The sequence below is a fragment of the Antechinus flavipes genome, chromosome 2 (genome assembly GCF_016432865.1).
Source record: "Antechinus flavipes isolate AdamAnt ecotype Samford, QLD, Australia chromosome 2, AdamAnt_v2, whole genome shotgun sequence".
NCBI classification, from domain to species: Eukaryota; Metazoa; Chordata; class Mammalia; order Dasyuromorphia; family Dasyuridae; genus Antechinus; species Antechinus flavipes.
This window is the reverse complement of record NC_067399.1, coordinates 542,920,959-542,938,399: the sequence shown is the minus strand read 5'-3', so window position 1 is coordinate 542,938,399 and position 17,441 is coordinate 542,920,959. Positions and strand designations below refer to the sequence as shown.

General features: G+C 39.4%; 1 protein-coding gene across 2 annotated transcripts in view; it reads right to left on the bottom strand.

The window, feature by feature from the left end:
- Positions 1-17,441, bottom strand: part of DAPK2 (death associated protein kinase 2) — a 173,854-nt gene that overhangs the window by 36,753 nt on the left and 119,660 nt on the right. The window lies entirely within an intron of this gene.

Here is a 17,441-nt window from a genome sequence, read left to right as displayed (position 1 = left end):
AGACCAAATCCATAGGGGCATGTAGAGTTGGATATGACTGGACAACAGCAATAACAAATGTTTAAGGCCAAGAAGAAGCATAATAGCTGAAAAATGGCCAGCCTCAGTGTTTGGAGGAATACTGCCTTGGTATTTAGGGGCACTGGACTTGGAACCAGAAAGCCTGGATTCAAATCCCTCATGAGATATTTACTGGCTGGCTGATTCTAGGCAAGTCCCCAAACCTCTAAGAACTTCAGTTTGTTCATATATAATAATAGCTAGCACTTTTTATAGTGACTTAAAACAAAGCACTTTACAAATATTATATCATTTCATCCTCCCAACAACTGTGGGAGTTCGGTGCTATTCTTATCCCCATTTTTCAAATGAGAAAACCAAGGTGATGTGGCAAGCCCCATAGCCACCGTGCCCACTGAAAGCCCTCAGGTCTGTGTGAGTCTCAAACCCCTGGGCCATCCAGCTGCCTTTAAATGAGGGGACTGAGCGCAAGATACTTCCCCCCCCAACTTAGCTTGTATGAATACTCTGATGTGTGTATGGCTTGCCTCCCCTGCAGGAATTTATGTTCCGTGACAGCTTGGAGTTTTATATTTTTTCCTTGTATTTCTGCTGGGACACGGCAGACACTAAGTGAACATTGCCTGCTTCCAGCTCTGATTTCATGGTTCTGTGATCACGGGTTCAAATCTTGCACCTTAGCCACTCAGCACTGCTCAGACAGAAGGAGCACTGGGTCTGGAGGCAAAGGCTGTGAGGTTTCCTGCATCGAGCCCTGACATTTTGTTTTTCTACCACTGCTTCCGTAGCATTTCACACTTAAACATAAGAGAGTTTCCTGGAGTAAACAGGAAGGGCTTTAAATGATGGCCTCCCTTGACTGATGGTAAGACTGATAAAAAAAAAAAAATCCAGCCAGTAAAGCTACAGAGGCAGGCCCTGGCCTTGAGTACCAGCTCTAAAGTATGCCAGCCATGTGACTGACAGGTTGTTTATTCTTTCTAACCCTCAGTTTCTTCATCTCAAAAATGGGCATGATAGGACTTACACAATTCACTCTACATAGTTATGAGGAAAGTGCTCCGGACCATAATCTAACATTATTGTTGCTCAATTTAACAGTCTGTCAAATGGGGCCGGAGAACTGCTTAGAACATTTCCTGTTTGTTTGTTTTAGAGTCGGTCCCTTATGTCTAAGTAAGAATCCGCCATAGGCATGGGGAGGAAGAGATCTCTGTGAAGCTGAGATAATGTAGAACCGTTTTCTCAGCTTATCTGTGTCTCTCCCTTCCTGGCCACATCTTTCTCCATCCACCAGGCTTCCTGTTGACAGCACTCCCCTCCTCCCACCTATTGCTGCCCATACTTTTTGTGTTTGTTTAACTAATTCTGGCTCCCAGCAGGACACAGGAAAGAATACACCTGATTTCCAGGGAAAATACCAGCTGCTGGAGCTATTTCCAGTCCAATAAACAGCTGTGAAACCTAACTACATCAATAAGAACGAGCCCGAATGACCCAGCTCAGGCCCTTGCTTGTGAGTCCTATGTTAAGAGCTGTCTTGGTGCTGCACCAAATGCAAGGAGTGAATCCTAATTTCTCTCTCTCCTAAAGCTCTCCCAGCTCACTTCCTCTCCCTAGAAATCAGACAGGAAGCTTCCAGCCTCTCTAGATTCCCTCTGACCCCAATACCTGCTAAAAACTTTCATTTGAGGAAGTAGACTATATCTTTATAATTTTTACTTTAAAAAAAAAACAACTCTCTGTATCTTTTACTTAAAAAAACAAATAATATGTTTTCCTTTTGAAAGTTTTAAAATTTGTTTAGTTTTCCTTGATCCAGGAGACTCTTCCCAATTAGATTTTCAAAATATACAGAAATATTTTCCTAAGACAGCTGCTGATCTCCTTGGTATCTTTTTTTGCAGGAAGGAAGTAGAGAAGGAGAAGGAGGGAAAGGGCAACAAAGTCAAGCCAGATTACTCTACGTTCAGCTTTGTGCAACATTCTACTTCAACCCAAACAAGGTACCCAAATGGGGAATACAAAAAATCTCAGATCTTTGTGCTCCGCAGAGGGGTGTCTGGCTTGGGTTCCAGGGAAAATGTGTATATGCAGACATGTCATTATATATATATATATGTATACATATGAGATGTTTATATTATGAAATATGTATATGGAGTACATTATATAGAGATATAATTTATTGATTTTATATATATATAATATAACATACATGTATCTCATATATATGCCATTTGTATGTGTGTCTGTGTGGGTGTGTCTAGATACACACAGAAGATATCCTAAACATTCATACAAATATGAGCTATGTGTGTATGTGCACATATGTACAGGAAGTTCTAAAATACTTAGTGTATCTTACATTTAAAACGTCACAAAAACTTCTGGGACATGTTGCGTAGACTGAGCCAAGAATATGTCTCTTACTGCCACAAATATTAAAAAAAAGGGGATTTACAGACTCAAACCAGATTGTATTTTTGCTTTTAAGAGGTGTTACTGGTTTGTGTTACTAAGTTTTAAAAAAAATTTTTTTAAATTTTTGCAATGAATAAAAATATATTTTCTCCCCTACCACCTCCCTGCCCATTCACTCCAAGACCCCAAAAGGAAAAGGGGCATAATAAATAATAAAATATTATAGTAATAAAATAAAATATTATTTAATAATAAAATAAAATATTATTTAAACAATAACTTGTCTCAGAGGCTGTGAGGCAATCTGCTTTGACTCAGCTTTTCCCGGGAATCCCTGCAGACAGGATGGGCCCATTTCCCTCCAACAAGGCTGGGTTACAAGAACTTCCAAGGGTTTAGACGGCTACTTCTTCATCTTCCTCCTTCCAGGAGACTTAGAAGATATACAGCTTAATCTACAGGCTTCTGGTCCAACAGTCCTTTCTCCTGACCAGATAATATCCCTGGACTCTCACTGCTTTCATCAAGGATTTTCCCTGTTCAGCAAATTAATTCCCCAACGTGACCATGTCCTCCCAGCCCTTCCTCACCCTGGCCAGGTGAAGGCTCAGCTCCAGAGGTTCTCCCTGCCTTCAGTCAGCAGCCCTTTAGGCCCCAAGGAGCTGTCAGAAGCTCGGGACCACACCCCACCAGTCACCCCAATCCTGTGCCCCAAGTGCCCGTTCACATCCTGACGGGTTTGGGCTCAGAGGCGCCAGCGCGGCGGAGGCTCCCGGGGCTGAGATGCTTGCCAGTTGCTACATGCACGTGCACATGTATGGAGAACTTGACTATACGGGCATTCAAATGGAAGGGAAATGTTCCTACTAATTCCTGACAGGGTAGGTGAGAGGGGAAAACTCCTGAGAGAATCAGAATGGCTGATCCTGGGGAGTTTTCTCTGCTACCTTCATGACAAGGAAGGGTCATGCTGGATTCATGGAGGAGTCAGCCAAAGGGAAGCCAGAATCAAATTAATTCAGTGGGCTAATGCAAGGTTGAATACCCTCGTGTAACACTGCTAGGATATCAGGCAGACACCCACTTTCCTCTTTTCCTTCTGGAAAAGTCTAAGTTAAAGCAGGATCATAAACATCACTATTCTCATTCAATTCTGTGCTCACAAAACTATATTGTCTTTAAAAAAAAAATAGTCACATTTGGTCTAGATATAATAGGTACTTCCCAAACACTTCCCCAAAGTTATTACCCTTCACACAATTAAGAAACCACTCCTGCATAAAATCCACATTCTTTATCTTGACTCTCATGGTCTACAAATATGATCCCTGGGTCACTTTTCAGCCTTATCTACAATATTCCTTTTTTTTTTTTTTTTTTTTTTTGCTGAGGCAATTGGGGTTAAGCAACTTGCCCAGGGTCACACAACTAGGAAGTGTTAAGTGTCTGAGACTGGATTTGAACTCAAGCCCTCTTGACTTCAGGGCTGGTACATTATCCACTGTGCCACCTAGCTGCCCCTACAAATACTCCTTTCATGCAAGTCATCTAGTGTCTTCATGCCCCCCCCCCCCGCCCCCATCAAGCCGTAAATCTCTCCTGACACATAATGATCTGTGTACATGTTACACAGTCTCCCCTCTAAGGAGAATGAAAGCTCTCTGAGAGCAGAGACTAGGATTTGGGTTTTGTTCTTGCTTTTGTCTGTGTCCATCACCAGGACCCAGCACAATGCCTTAAGTGACAGGTGTTTTCATAAAGGCTGTTTGAATTGGATGGAGCTGAAACATAGTTGTGACTTGGGCCAAACTTTTGCTCTTTCAGGAAGCCTTCCCTAATTACCCTAGGCAATTCTCCTTCTTCTGAATTCCTATCACCACTACTGTCCACACCAGTAAGCTTTTATCAGTACTCTCCATTGGGTGGTTCTTTCTGATTTAGCATGATACATTTTTGTTGTCCTTACGTATATTAGTTTAGTTTTCATAACTAGATTGGAAACTCCCTGAGGACATGTGTCATAACTTATTTTGAATGTTTCGTTTTACACAAATAGACAGACAAGGCAGGATAATGTAATAGAATGTGTGAATCTGGAGTCAGGAAATACCTGGGATGTAACTCTACTGTTGTATTGCCCTTCTCCCCTGCCCCTCAAATTAGAAAGTAAGCTTTAATCAGGAGGAAACATTTTAACCAAATAAGGGATTGAGGCAATTTCAAAAGTTAGAATAGATCATTTTGATCACATGAAATTGACAAACTCTTGCACAAACAAACCGAATGCATTTGACATAAAGAGGGGAGTGGTAAACTAGAGAAAATCTTTGTATCAAATATCTCCAATAAGGACAACAGAAATGTATCACACTAAAAGCCATTCCCCAATAGGTAAGTGATCAAAGGACAGGGCAAATGATTGTCAAAACAATTGTAAGCTCTTAATAACCATATGAAAGAATGTTACAAATCCAATAATAACAGAAATGCAAATCAAAACAATCCTAAGAAGTTTTACCCTACATTCAGTAAATTGGCAAAGATGACAAAATATAAGAATACTCAATGTTGGAGGGATTGTGGAAAGATAGGCACACTAGTATAGTGTTGATTTAATTGTGAATTAGCAAAAATATTCTGAAAAGCAATTTGGAATTATACTGGTAAAGTAGCTAAATGACCAAAAGATTCTACTGTTAGGCACATATCTTAAGGTCAATTAAAAAAAAAAAAGATTCCATGTACATGAAAATATTTACAGCAACATTTTTTGTAATAGCCAACAGCCGGAAGAAAAATACATGGTAATTGACTGGGGAATGGCTAAATAAATTGTGGTACATGATAAGATAAAGAACAGCATGGAAAGACTTGCATGCCTGAATCAAAGTAAAGTTGACAGAGCCAAAAATAAAAAACAATCCCTACTAAATGTAATGATTATATCAATGTAAATGGGAAAAAATTACAAAATAATAAAAAATGAACATTGCAAAATTATAGAGAATGGGCTCAGCCCCAAAGAAGAGGTATGGGAAAACACATTTTTCTACTCACTCCTTTGAAGAGGTATTAAGGGTCCATTGGTGTGGAACATTGCATTTAATGTCAAATTTTTATCAATGTACTTATTAGTTTAGCTGAATTTTAATCTTTTTTTCAACTTTCCTTTTTTTTTTTTTAAATCTTTGTAATTGGTATGGCTCTCTTGGAAAGATCAAAGAGAGGGATATAGGTAGAAATCTAAGAGAAGTAAAATCCAAAAGATATCAGAACTATTTCATAGAAAGAAAGTAAGATGTTTTAAGGACAAACATTGGTTTTTTTACCTCTATGACTGATGGAAGACGCATTCTGTATCTCTCAAATTTTAAGTCAATATGAATAATTTATTTTTGTTGATTGTAAATTCATCTGAGCCTGATCAATGCAATGCTTCCTGGGTATTTCCAACTACGGTCTTCTTAAGTTAGACACTGCCCATCTTGGCTACTTTTTTCCCTGTGTTTTTCCCTCAAATTTTAAGTCAATATGAGTAACTTAAATTTTTGTTGATTGTAAATTCATCTGAGCCTGATCATTGCATTGCTGCCTGGCTATTTCCAACTATGGTCATCTTTGCTACTTTTTTAGTTAGCCACCCATCTTTGCTATTTTTTTCTGGTTTTTCCCGGAAAGCCCAATGGCCACAGCTGTGGCTTGGTGAAGAGCCTGAACTTGGCTACATTTGTCATTTTAAAACCACAGCCTCTGGCCAGCCGCCTAGGAGCCTCAATCTCTGGTTGCTGCTGAGGAGTCATATTGTCCAATCAGGGAAAACAAAGACAACCCAAATCTATCCTATCTCTGATCTCCATATATAACGAATGGTCAGAAAAGCATGAATAATTCATTTTTTCAAACCCCTTAATATACCATATGAATTCAGTTCAGGGCCAACTATGCTAGTTAAATAGCAGTGATTTCCTTGGGGGCTGGGGGTGGGGATAAGTGGTATAGATATCCTTTTAAGATGAATAAAGTGCAGTAGCTTCTCAGAGCCCACCCTTCGGCATCTCTCAGCATGTGGACCAGAGAGAAATGCTAATTCTGGTCTCAGGAGAAATCTCCTTGGAAGGTCACAAAAGTGTGGGATGAAGGAAGAAGGAATAGACTTTTAGAGAAAGTAAAATAAAATAAAGTAAGGGTACAAGCTAGTTGATCATTTTTATCCCTTTAGAAGTGGGGATGTCATGTTGCTGACTTGGAATTGTAGATCTAAAGCTGGAAGAGACTTAGAGGTCATCTGGTTTCAACTTCCATATTTGATAACTAATATTCCATATTGAGGACCAGAAAAGGGAAGTGGACACCCAATAAATGATAGAAATGGGATCCAAGTTCAGTTTCTCCAGCCTTACTACACCATTCCAGGACTCTGGTATGGAATGGAAGGAAGAAAAGTTGCCCCCCAGTAAAGGAGTTGTCGATATTTTACTCATAGAAGAGTTCTACTCAGAAAATTCCCCTATTTTAGTACTTCTGAAGGTCTGTGATTTCATCAAAGTGGGCAATCTTTCCACAATTTAGGAGATGATCTTCCTGGATTGCTGTAGCAAAATTTATCACATCATTGTCAACCTTCTGTCACTAAGCTTTTCTAAGCTTAGCAAGGTCTCAGACAACTGACAGAGTCCATCCAACTTGGGCTATACTTTCCAGTGTTACAGGGCTGCTGGAAAAATCAAGTTTATCACCAAACCATGGAAAGGCATCAGAGTGCCTTTCACTTCAGTGCCTCCCTAATCTTGATCTATGTCTTACCACTGGACTCAGATGGCTCCCGAGGACAGACTGAGGCTGGTGACCTTGCACAGCCCTCCCTCACTTAAATCCAGTTCACTTGCAAGTTAGAGCATCACTGTCTCAATGTCATGGTCCTCTTTGAGGATGAAGCTCAACTACCCCCTCAACTCACAACTCAGCAGTTTATAGCCTATAGAAGAAAGACTTTTCCTACTAACCATTTTCTTTTTTTTTTTTTTTAAATTTAAAAAAAATATTTTTTTTCCTTTTGGTCATTTTCATAATGAAAATTATTTTAATTTTAAAAATCTAATTATCTTTCTCCTACTTGAGAGCCCCCAAACTGAGAAAATGCAAATTGGAAGTAATATAGCTTCATGTATAGGCCCTAGCATGGCAAGACTTTGGACAGCCAGAGTGCCACATGAAGACATGAATGTCTGTGGGTAAAACAGAGACCTAAAGCATTTAGAGTTTGATGGGACTTTTGTGATTTTACAGATAAAATTTCACCAAGGTCACATAATAACAATGTCAGAGTGTAAATCTGGGTCACTTTTCCATTATTCTGATAACCTGGGGGCACAAAAATTCATGTAAAAGGATGCTAAAGAGAAAACATTTCTCCATTCTGCTCAGGGCTCTAGTGGAAAGGAATCAATTCGATAAACATCTATTAAATCCTTATTATGTGTTAATAATTCTCTTCATTTGCCACCAGCTGCTCTGCTTGGTTTCAACTCCAGCAACATCTCCATCATACTCTGCTAGGAAACATTCATCCTCAGACACACTCACCCTCAGAACGGAGGTGGCTTCAGCTTTGAGATCCAGTCCCCAGAAGTACCCTGGGTTGCTTCTACCTCTCTGACTGGTGAGCCGGAGGGCAGAGCAAAAAACTTCCCTTCCCATGTCCCTTTACATAGGACTTAACATGGCAGCCGTCTCTTCATTTGTCACCAATTGCTCTGCTTGTTTTCAAGCTCATTGTCACCTTGATCAAGTACGATTACCTCCCCTCTGGCATTCTCCATCTGCCTCCTGGCAGCTTCCTTTTATGTATTTTCTTCCCTTATTAGATTGTAAGCTGTTTTTTTTTCCTTCTTATTTGCATTTCTGGTGCCTAATACAGTGCTTAGCGCAGGGAAGATGTTTAATAAATATTTATCAAATTGTATCATATTAAGCTAAGCGAACAGTGGGTTGGTCTTGCAAAGAGGAAGACGTCTCTCTGGCACACAGGGCAATGTATCTTGGGTAAGTCACTTTGCTTTCTTCCTAGTTTTCCAGGTATCCCTTTAAGGTTATTGATTATCATAGGTTATTGATGACTTGGGCTGGATGTGTGGAGTTATTATTATTATATTATTATTATTATTATATATTATATTAACGAATTCTTAGGTCTGGACAAAAACCAACAAATGCACAAGACTAAGTGCTAGTTATTGATCCTCCTTTGTTTTAGAGGAGGATCAGTGACATCATAAGGTGATGTCTTGACTTTCACATGAATCGGATTTAAGCGAGGTCGAATTGTACAAAGTCTCTCTTCCTGAGTCATGGAAGTCCAGGGGCAGGACAAAAGTCAGGCTGACTTGGGATGCAGAGATGACCTGATCAAGCTCTTAAGGTCCCCAAGTACCTACTTCAGTCGCCCTCATGACCATTGGGAACAAAATTGTTCTTATCTACCCATCCCACTGGGAGAAGTCTTCACGTGTCTGAGGCAGACATCCCTTAATCCTCAATGGGTCTGAAGCCTGTTGGTCAGTCTCAGCCTGGTTTAGTTCATCTGCCAGGGAGTTTTACGGGGGTGTGGTTGCAGTTTGTGCTGTAGCCCCAGGTGAGAGTGGATGAGCAGCCCTGAAAAAGTCCTCCTGAAGACCCCCATACAAATACAGATGTAACAAGGACATTATTCTCATGTAGCTTACACTCTATCCCTGAATAAATTTTTCCATCTCCTATCTCCCTGCTCTCGTATGGTCCTCCTCCTGGACGAGCAGAAACTCAAGAATTCTTGGATTCCTTCCAGTTTCAGCAATCCTATCGAGGGCCTTTTCCTAATTCCTCCATTGTCAGCACTCTCTCCTTTTCCAGAAATTGTTTTATATTCCCTCTGTATTTAGAAGGGCAGCTAAAAGGCAGGTAGATGGCGCAGTGGATAGAGCACTGGCTCTGGAGCCGAGTTCAAATTCAGCCTCCCACACTAGCTGTGTGGCCCTGGGCACACTACTTAGCCCCAGTTGCCTTAAAAGGGGGTGGGGAGAAGAAAGAGATAAAAGAAAAGAAGCCTTGTATATTGGATAGAGAGCTGGTGTTGGGTTCAAGTTCTGCCACTGATACATCTTGGCAAGGTAAGACCTCTCTACTCTAGATAATGGCAAGAGTATAAACTATGGAGAAGGCATCTATGATGACTCAGAGGGAGTTTCCTTAATCAGGAACTCTCTACCCAATGAAATCACAGGTCTTTTTACTTATCTGAGAATAGGCTGTCACCCCCTTAGAAAATGGATGATAAGGACTGGTTTTGGTTTTTTTTGGTCATCTTATATCCCTGCTTCCTGGCAAAGTGCCTCACACACAGAAGGTGATTAATAAGTGCTTATTAAACTGAATTTAACAGTGCACATTAATAGAGCATTTTATAAAGTGCTTTCTTCATAACAAGCTGACAGTGTAAGTTGTACTAGTATTATCACTCTCATTTTAGACCCAGTGGGATTAGGGGGTTTATCCATAGTCACACAATTAAGTAAATGCTGTGACAGGAATAGCACTTTAAGTTCACCATTTTTTCCATGACACCAGGTCACAGTCCTTACGCAAACTCTGTTTCTTCAAATCATAGGAATCTTGACCCTCGAAATTATCCCTAATAGTGTGGCAATTTTTCCTAAGATTTGGCAAGAGAGGTATGAGAAAACACAGATTCTTTTTTTTAACATGTAGATAGAGATGCTACAGATACTTTTTAAAAAATTTTTTTTCATTTTCTTTGTGTAACAATAATCATGGTTTTTATTCATACTTTTGCTGTTTTGTACTGTTCTGGCCCACATGCAAATTCAGGTAACCAAATTTTTATGCCTTGTCACACTCAAATGTGTTTTAGGTGATCAGTTTTTTATGACTTGTATCTGTCAAAAATGCCTTCGCTCAAAAGTATGTGATGGTGGTGAGGTTCGGGGGTAAATAGGCATTCTGTCAGCAAACATTTTAGAGAATACATAGTAAGTCACAAATACCTTTATCCTTCTTGACCCAGGCATCCCATTGTGATCATCATAAAGAACCAATCTGTACATAAATTGCTAGGGAAATTCTATTTATCCTAGCAAAAAAATGGAAAACAATTATGTCCCATAACTGGGGAATGTCTGAACAAATTATTATTATTGTTATTGTTCATTTATGTTCAGCTTTTTGTGACCCCATGGACAATATTATACATAGGATTTTCTTGACAAAGGTATTGAAGTAGTTTACCATTTCCTTTTCCAGTGGATTAAGGCAAATAAGGTCACATAGCTAATAAAGTATTTAAGGATAGGACTGGATTCTGACTCCAGGCCAAGGTTCTATCCATTGAGCCACCTAGCTGTTTTGTGCAAATTATAATTACTGGTTAATGAAATAGAATACATGTAATGTAAATATAAAAACACAAAATATGAAAGAAATTATAGAAAAGCCCATATAAAGTTGATGTAGTATAAAATCATCAGAATTGTAAACACATTGGTGACAACTATATTTTTAAGAAGATAGAAGGTAAACAGTCAGAATTGAAAGGAAACACTGAACAAACTAAAACATTTTCTTTGCTTATTGGTTGTTTGCTAAGTTATTTGGCTCTGTCCACCATGTTAAAGAGTAAGGGTCTGAGATGAAATTTTGCCCCTCATTTGAAATATTTCTTTTATATTCTTTGATGATGGTTATTAAGTATGTTTGTTGTTTGGTTGAAATTGTCATGTCAGACTCTTTGTGAGTCCTTTTTGGAGTTTTCTTTACAAAGATAATGGAGTGGTTGGCCATTTCCTTCTCCAGTTCCTTTTATAGATGAGGAAACTGAGGCAAACAAGTAAAGTGACTTATCCAGGATCACATAGCTAGTAATCATCTGATCTTAGATCTTAGAAGCATCTTTGAGGCTTCCTGACTCTAGGCTTGGTGCTCTAACCCTGTACCACCCAGGTGCTCTTCATTAAGTATATATCATACTCTTTAAAAATTATTTATTTTTATTAAAGCTTTTTATTTTTAAAAACATATACATGGATAATTTTTCAACATTGACCTTTGCAAAACCTTGTGTTTCAAATTTCCCCCCCTCCTCTGCATCCCCTCCACTATATGGCAGGTAATCTAATATGTTAAACATGTTTAAAATATGTTAAATCCAATATATGTATGCATATTTATACAATTATCGTGCTGCACGAGAAAAATTGGAATATCTCTATAGTTAAAAATTCATTCTCTTTCCTACCAAACTATAATCCTCTGAAGAATAGGGAAGCATACCTTTATTATGAGCTTAGAACAGGACCTTTCAGAGAATAAAACGCAAGATTGATATATAATATTCTTCATGATGGTGATGGTGAGGTGAAGATCATGAAGATCTTTGAGACACAAGTCTAATAAGCTTTGCTATCTGGTTTCCTGGGTAATAACTAGAAGCAGCAGCATGGCACATGGGAGAGAGCGCCAGAATCCACTTCCCACCCAACTTTGCCTTTTCACAGGCTGTCCCTCATACCTGGAAGACTCTCTTTACTCCCCTTTGCCTCCCGGATTCCTTCAAGATTCAGTTCAAAGCCTACCTTCTACAAGAGACCTCTTAGATTACCTCCTATTTAACTAGATACTGGCCTGAGGGCTTCCCCTCCCAGATTGATTTTATTTCATTTATTAGCTGGTAAAAGAGGCCATTCTTTGCCTCATTTTTTACTTAGCATTAATCACCTAGAGTGTATTGCCTCAGACAGACTGAGACCCAGTTAAAGACCTTAGCTTAAAAAGGTTAAGGTCTCCTACTTCCTCCAGGGCATCTCCAGTTCAGATCCATATCTGGCCACTGGACCTAGAGGGTTCCAGAAAATAGAACCGGGCTGGTGAATACGCAGCCCTCTCTCATTTAATCCAATTCAGTGCTAATCTTGACATCTTTTTCTTCTCATGTTCCTTTTTGAGAATGAAGGCCTGTACTTAGATGGTTCTCCCCAAGCAGATACTTTTTTTTTGCCTTTTTGTAACCCTGCGCTTTAGCACCGTACCTGTCACATAGTAGGTGCTTAATAAATGCTTGCTGATTGACTAACCTGAACCCTGGGTTTCAAATCCCTGCCATGGTATTATCAATGGGACTTTGGTCATTTAATATCTCTAAGACTCAGTTTATTAGTTGTAAAACATGGGAGGTGGATTAGTTAGTCTCCAAGCTCCCTTCCAGCTCTAAATCTATGATCCCAGTAAATTAAAAGGATTAAGGAAGGAGGGCTGCTTTCAGCAGGCTCACTGATAACAAGAAACTAACACTTGACAGCCCCATACCCATGCAGGAGAAAGAAAAAATATACAAAGCCAGAATACAGACATTCCCAATGCATAGTAGCCTGGAGCTTTTTAGTTTGGGGCAAGAAGCACGACCCAGTTCCACAGCCCCTGAGGGCCTCAATGTATTAACACAAGTTGAGAGTCATAGTTATGGTTCTTTAAGAATTCTCCTAGAGACAGGAATGTTTCCCCTGCATGAGGAGAGTTAATGAGAAACCAGGGCAGCAGCTCAAAAAAAATCTTAAAAGGATCCAGAAATCCTCCTTTTCTTGGAGAGAGGGGGAGACATTGTCACTGTAACTTCAGTTGATAGGGGTGTCAAAGCAGCTGGCTCGACCCTAGACTGAGATACAAAGACATTAGGCCCTAAACTGGGATTCTTTCTTTCTTTCTTTCTTTCTTTTTTTTTTTTTTTTGCATCCTAAGGATGTAGCAAAGTGCCAAGCATGTAGCAGGTGCTTAATAAATGCTGGCTGACTTCCCATACTTCCAGGAGCTCATTTAAAGGTCCAGCTGGCATATAGTAACTGATTTTCTAATTTACACTGATTTAGGTTCTTAAAATCCCTCCCCCCACGCCAGTCTTTTAAAAACACTGTCACATTTCTATTGTGCCTTCAGGTTTGGATATATGATCTCCAGGATCTCTGGTGGGTAGGAGAGGCAAGACCCCAGAAGTGGAAGGGGTACAGGGCCAGCCTTGTAGATGGTTGAGACTGGGACAGAACCGCAGATTTTTTACTTTTCCCTTGCCTTCTAAACTGACATGATCCTCCTTTTAACAACTGTCCTTCCCAATCCAGCTTCTTTCATTGAACCAGTAAGACCCAACAGACTCAAATTCTTTAATTTAATAAAGCTGTAAGGGATCCAAGACTGGCTGGGTGACAGTGGATAGGGTATAATTTCTGGTCAGGAACACCTGAGTTCAAACCCTGCCTTGGACATTTCCTAGCTGTGTTACCCTAGGCAAGTCACTTAGTTCTGTTTGCTCCAGTTTTCTCATTTGTAAAAATGAGCTGGAGAAGGAAATGACAAATTATTCTGGTATTTCTACCAAGAAAACTCCAAATGAGGTCATGAAGAGCTGGACATGACTGAAAATGACCAAACAACAAAGGACCTTAGGGATAAATCTAGTCATAGGATCATGGACTTAGAGCAGAAGTGACTTCAGAAAGCACCCAGTTATATTTTACAGATAAGGACCCCAAGGCATAAAGGTGACACGTCCAAGGTCACACTAATAGAATGGGCTCCAGATCCCCATTTCTTCTCATCCTAAATCCAGCATTCTTTCCACCACAGCTTGAGGTCTCACCAACTTAAATGCTACTCCCTTGCCATCTGAAAGGTTATGTCTCGGTTATATGGAAAATTCATTTATATGGAATATCACCCTGTCCCCCCCTCCCATATTCTCCAGTGGTGAGAATGAAACAATCACTGTCACTGCATTTGTTTCTTTTCACCATACAAGTAAAAATGCTTTGAATATCATTTCATCTAATTAATTTCTATTATACTTTGCTTGTTGCTTTGTTTTCAGGGGTGTTATTTTTTTCTTTTTGGTAGTTGATCCTTGTTACCCTAAAGCAAGATTGCATACATCAGTGACAGAATCAGAGGGACTCTTTTTGTTAGTCTGGTTATCATTTAAAAATATATGCCTGATTAGCATTTTGTAGATGCCTGTAAAAACTGGGCTTTTATTCTGTGAAACCAGATGCGTCATTTATAGAATGATGTCTTAAGGCATCATTCCAAATCTGGGCATGCAATGAAATGGTGAATTCAATTTCCTTTTAGAAGGATGTGGAAGAGATAAAAGAAGAAATGGGGTGACTTACAAGAATCACCAGTCTGGCTTCTTCGTACCCTATTTCAAGGCACCCACGTCAGAGCAGCCTTATCTAACAACTTTACACATTTTTATATCCAATCCTGCCTCTTCCAGATGGTTCTAAGCCCACCTCCACTCAGCTTTCCTCAGAGGTAAACTGGGAGGCTTCTCTTGGATAGTAAAGGACTAAGCATTTGGAAGAAAGAGCCCTGGGAAGCCAGAAATAGTGTTTCTTCCTTTCCTCTTTCCCTCTCTTCCACCTGGCCCCAGGACAGAATTTGAATGTGGTCTGTATGGTATCCAACTCTCTGAGCCAGGTGGTAAATCCTCCTACAGTTTAACCCTGTCTTCCCTTCTCCTTACTCATTTAGCTCTATGTAAGGGCCACCAGTCCACCACATTCCCTGAGCCCAGATGGGCTGGTTTTATATTAAGGGAAAGCCCTCCTTTCCCTTTTGGGACATCTGTCTGGGACTGTCCACGTTTGTGAGTTCAGGATGATAAACTCACATGGCCCATGGTATGTAGCTGGTCTCAGAATTGCATTGCGTTATACTCTGGATATCTTTTTGTTATCTGGGCATCGAGGTGGTACAGTGTATAGAGTGCTTACGTGGAGTCAGGAAGACCCGAGTTCAAAGACTGTCTCAGATCCTTACTAGCTGCATGACCCCAAGAAAATCACTTAATTTCTTTCAGACTTAGTTTCCTCATCTGCAAAATGGAAATGATGATAGTTGCATCTCCCTAGCAGGCTTGTTATGAGACCAAAAGAAATACCAAAAAAAAAGCACTTGGTCAACATTAAAGTGCTAGCTTAATGCTAACTATTATCATATTATCTACTCCACCCTTTTCTACTTCTTTCTCTTGGAACCATAATCAAACCAATACCACCATTATTACTGAGAAGGACATATCAATCATCTTCCTCAATCATATCCCCAAGACTTCTCAAAACAAGATATCTTTCTCCCTTGCCCATGATATCCAATATGTATCATCTCTCCCACTAGAATAAAGCTCCGTTTCAACCATTCTGGAGAACAATTGGGAACTATGCCCCCAAAGTTATCAAATTGTGCATACCCTTTGATCCAGCAGTGTTACTACTGGGCTTATACCCCAAAGAGATCTTAAAGAAGGGAAAGGGACCCGTATGTGCAAAAATGTTTGTGGCAGCCCTGTTTGTAGTGGCTAGAAGCTGGAAAATGAATGGATGCCCATCAATTGAAGAATGGCTGAATAAATTGTGGTATATGAATGTTATGGAATATTATTGTTCTGTAAGAAATGACCAGCAGGAGGATTTCAGAAAGTCCTGGAGAGACTTACATGAACTGATGCTGAGTGAAATGAGCAGGACCAGGAGATCATTATACACTTCAACAACAATACTGTATGAGGATCAATTCTGATGAACGTTCCTCTCTTCAACAATGAGAGGATCCAATTCAATTCCAGTTGATCAGTGATGAACAGAAGCAGCTACACCCATAAAAAGAACACTGGGAAATGTGTGGATTGCTTGCATTTTTGTTTTTCTTCCCAGGTTATTTTTATCTTCTTTCTAATCCGATTTTTCTTGTGCAATAAGATAACTGTATAAATATGTATACATACATATATTGTATTTAACATATACTTTAACATATTTAACATGTATGGGACTACCTGCCCTCTAAAGGAGGGGGTGGGAGAAAGGAGGGGAAAAGTTGGAACAGAAAGTTTTGCAAGGGTCAATGTTGGAAAATCACTCATGCATATGTTTTGTCAATAAAAAGCTATTTAAAAAAAAGAAACTGGAAACTGAATGGATGCCCATCAACTGGAGAATGGCTGAATAAATTATGGTATATGAATGTTATGGAATACTGTTGTTCTATAAGAAATGACCAGCAAGGTGATTTCAGAGAAGACTGGAGAGATTTATATGAACTGATGCTGAGTGAAATGAGCAGAACGAGGAGATCATCGTACATGGCAATAAAAAGACTATACGACAAACAATTCTGTTGGACGTGGCTTTCTTCACAAATGAGATGATTGAGGCCAGTTCCAATGATCTTATGATCAATCATCTTATGACGGAGAGAGCCATCTATCCCCAGAGAGAGAACTGTGGGAACTGAGGGTGGATTACAACATAGTATTTTCACTCTTTTTGTTTTTCTTCATTTACGTTTTATTTTCTTTCTCATTTTTTTTCCTTTTTAATCTGATTTTTCTTGTGCAAAGATTTGTATAAACATGTATACACATATTGGATTTAACATATATTTTAACATGTTTAACATATATTGGATTACTTACCATCTAAAGGAAGGGGAGGAAGAGGGGAAATTTGGAACACAAGGTTTTGCAAGGGTCAATGTTGAAAAATTATCCATGCATATATTTTGAAAATTAAAAGCTTTAGTTAAAAAAATATAATAAAGCTCTATGAAGGCTGTAACAGTTTCATTTTTTCAACTGAATCTTGAATGGGACTCAAAATGTATCTTGAATATATTTAATTGTACCTATGGCATCTCCATTAGAATATGAATTCCTTAAATGGTTTTGCCCCTCAGAATCTATTTATTTATTTATTGCTGAGGCATTTGGGGTTAAGTGACTTGCCTAGGGTCACACAGCTAAAAAGTGTCAACTGTCTGAGACCAGATTTGAACTCAGGTCCTCCTGACTTCAGGGCACTCCTCAGTATTTAGCACAGTGTCTGGCACATAGAAAACACTTAATAAACGCCTTTTGACTCCTTTAAAAATGCTTCATTAATTTATTCATTCTATTATTG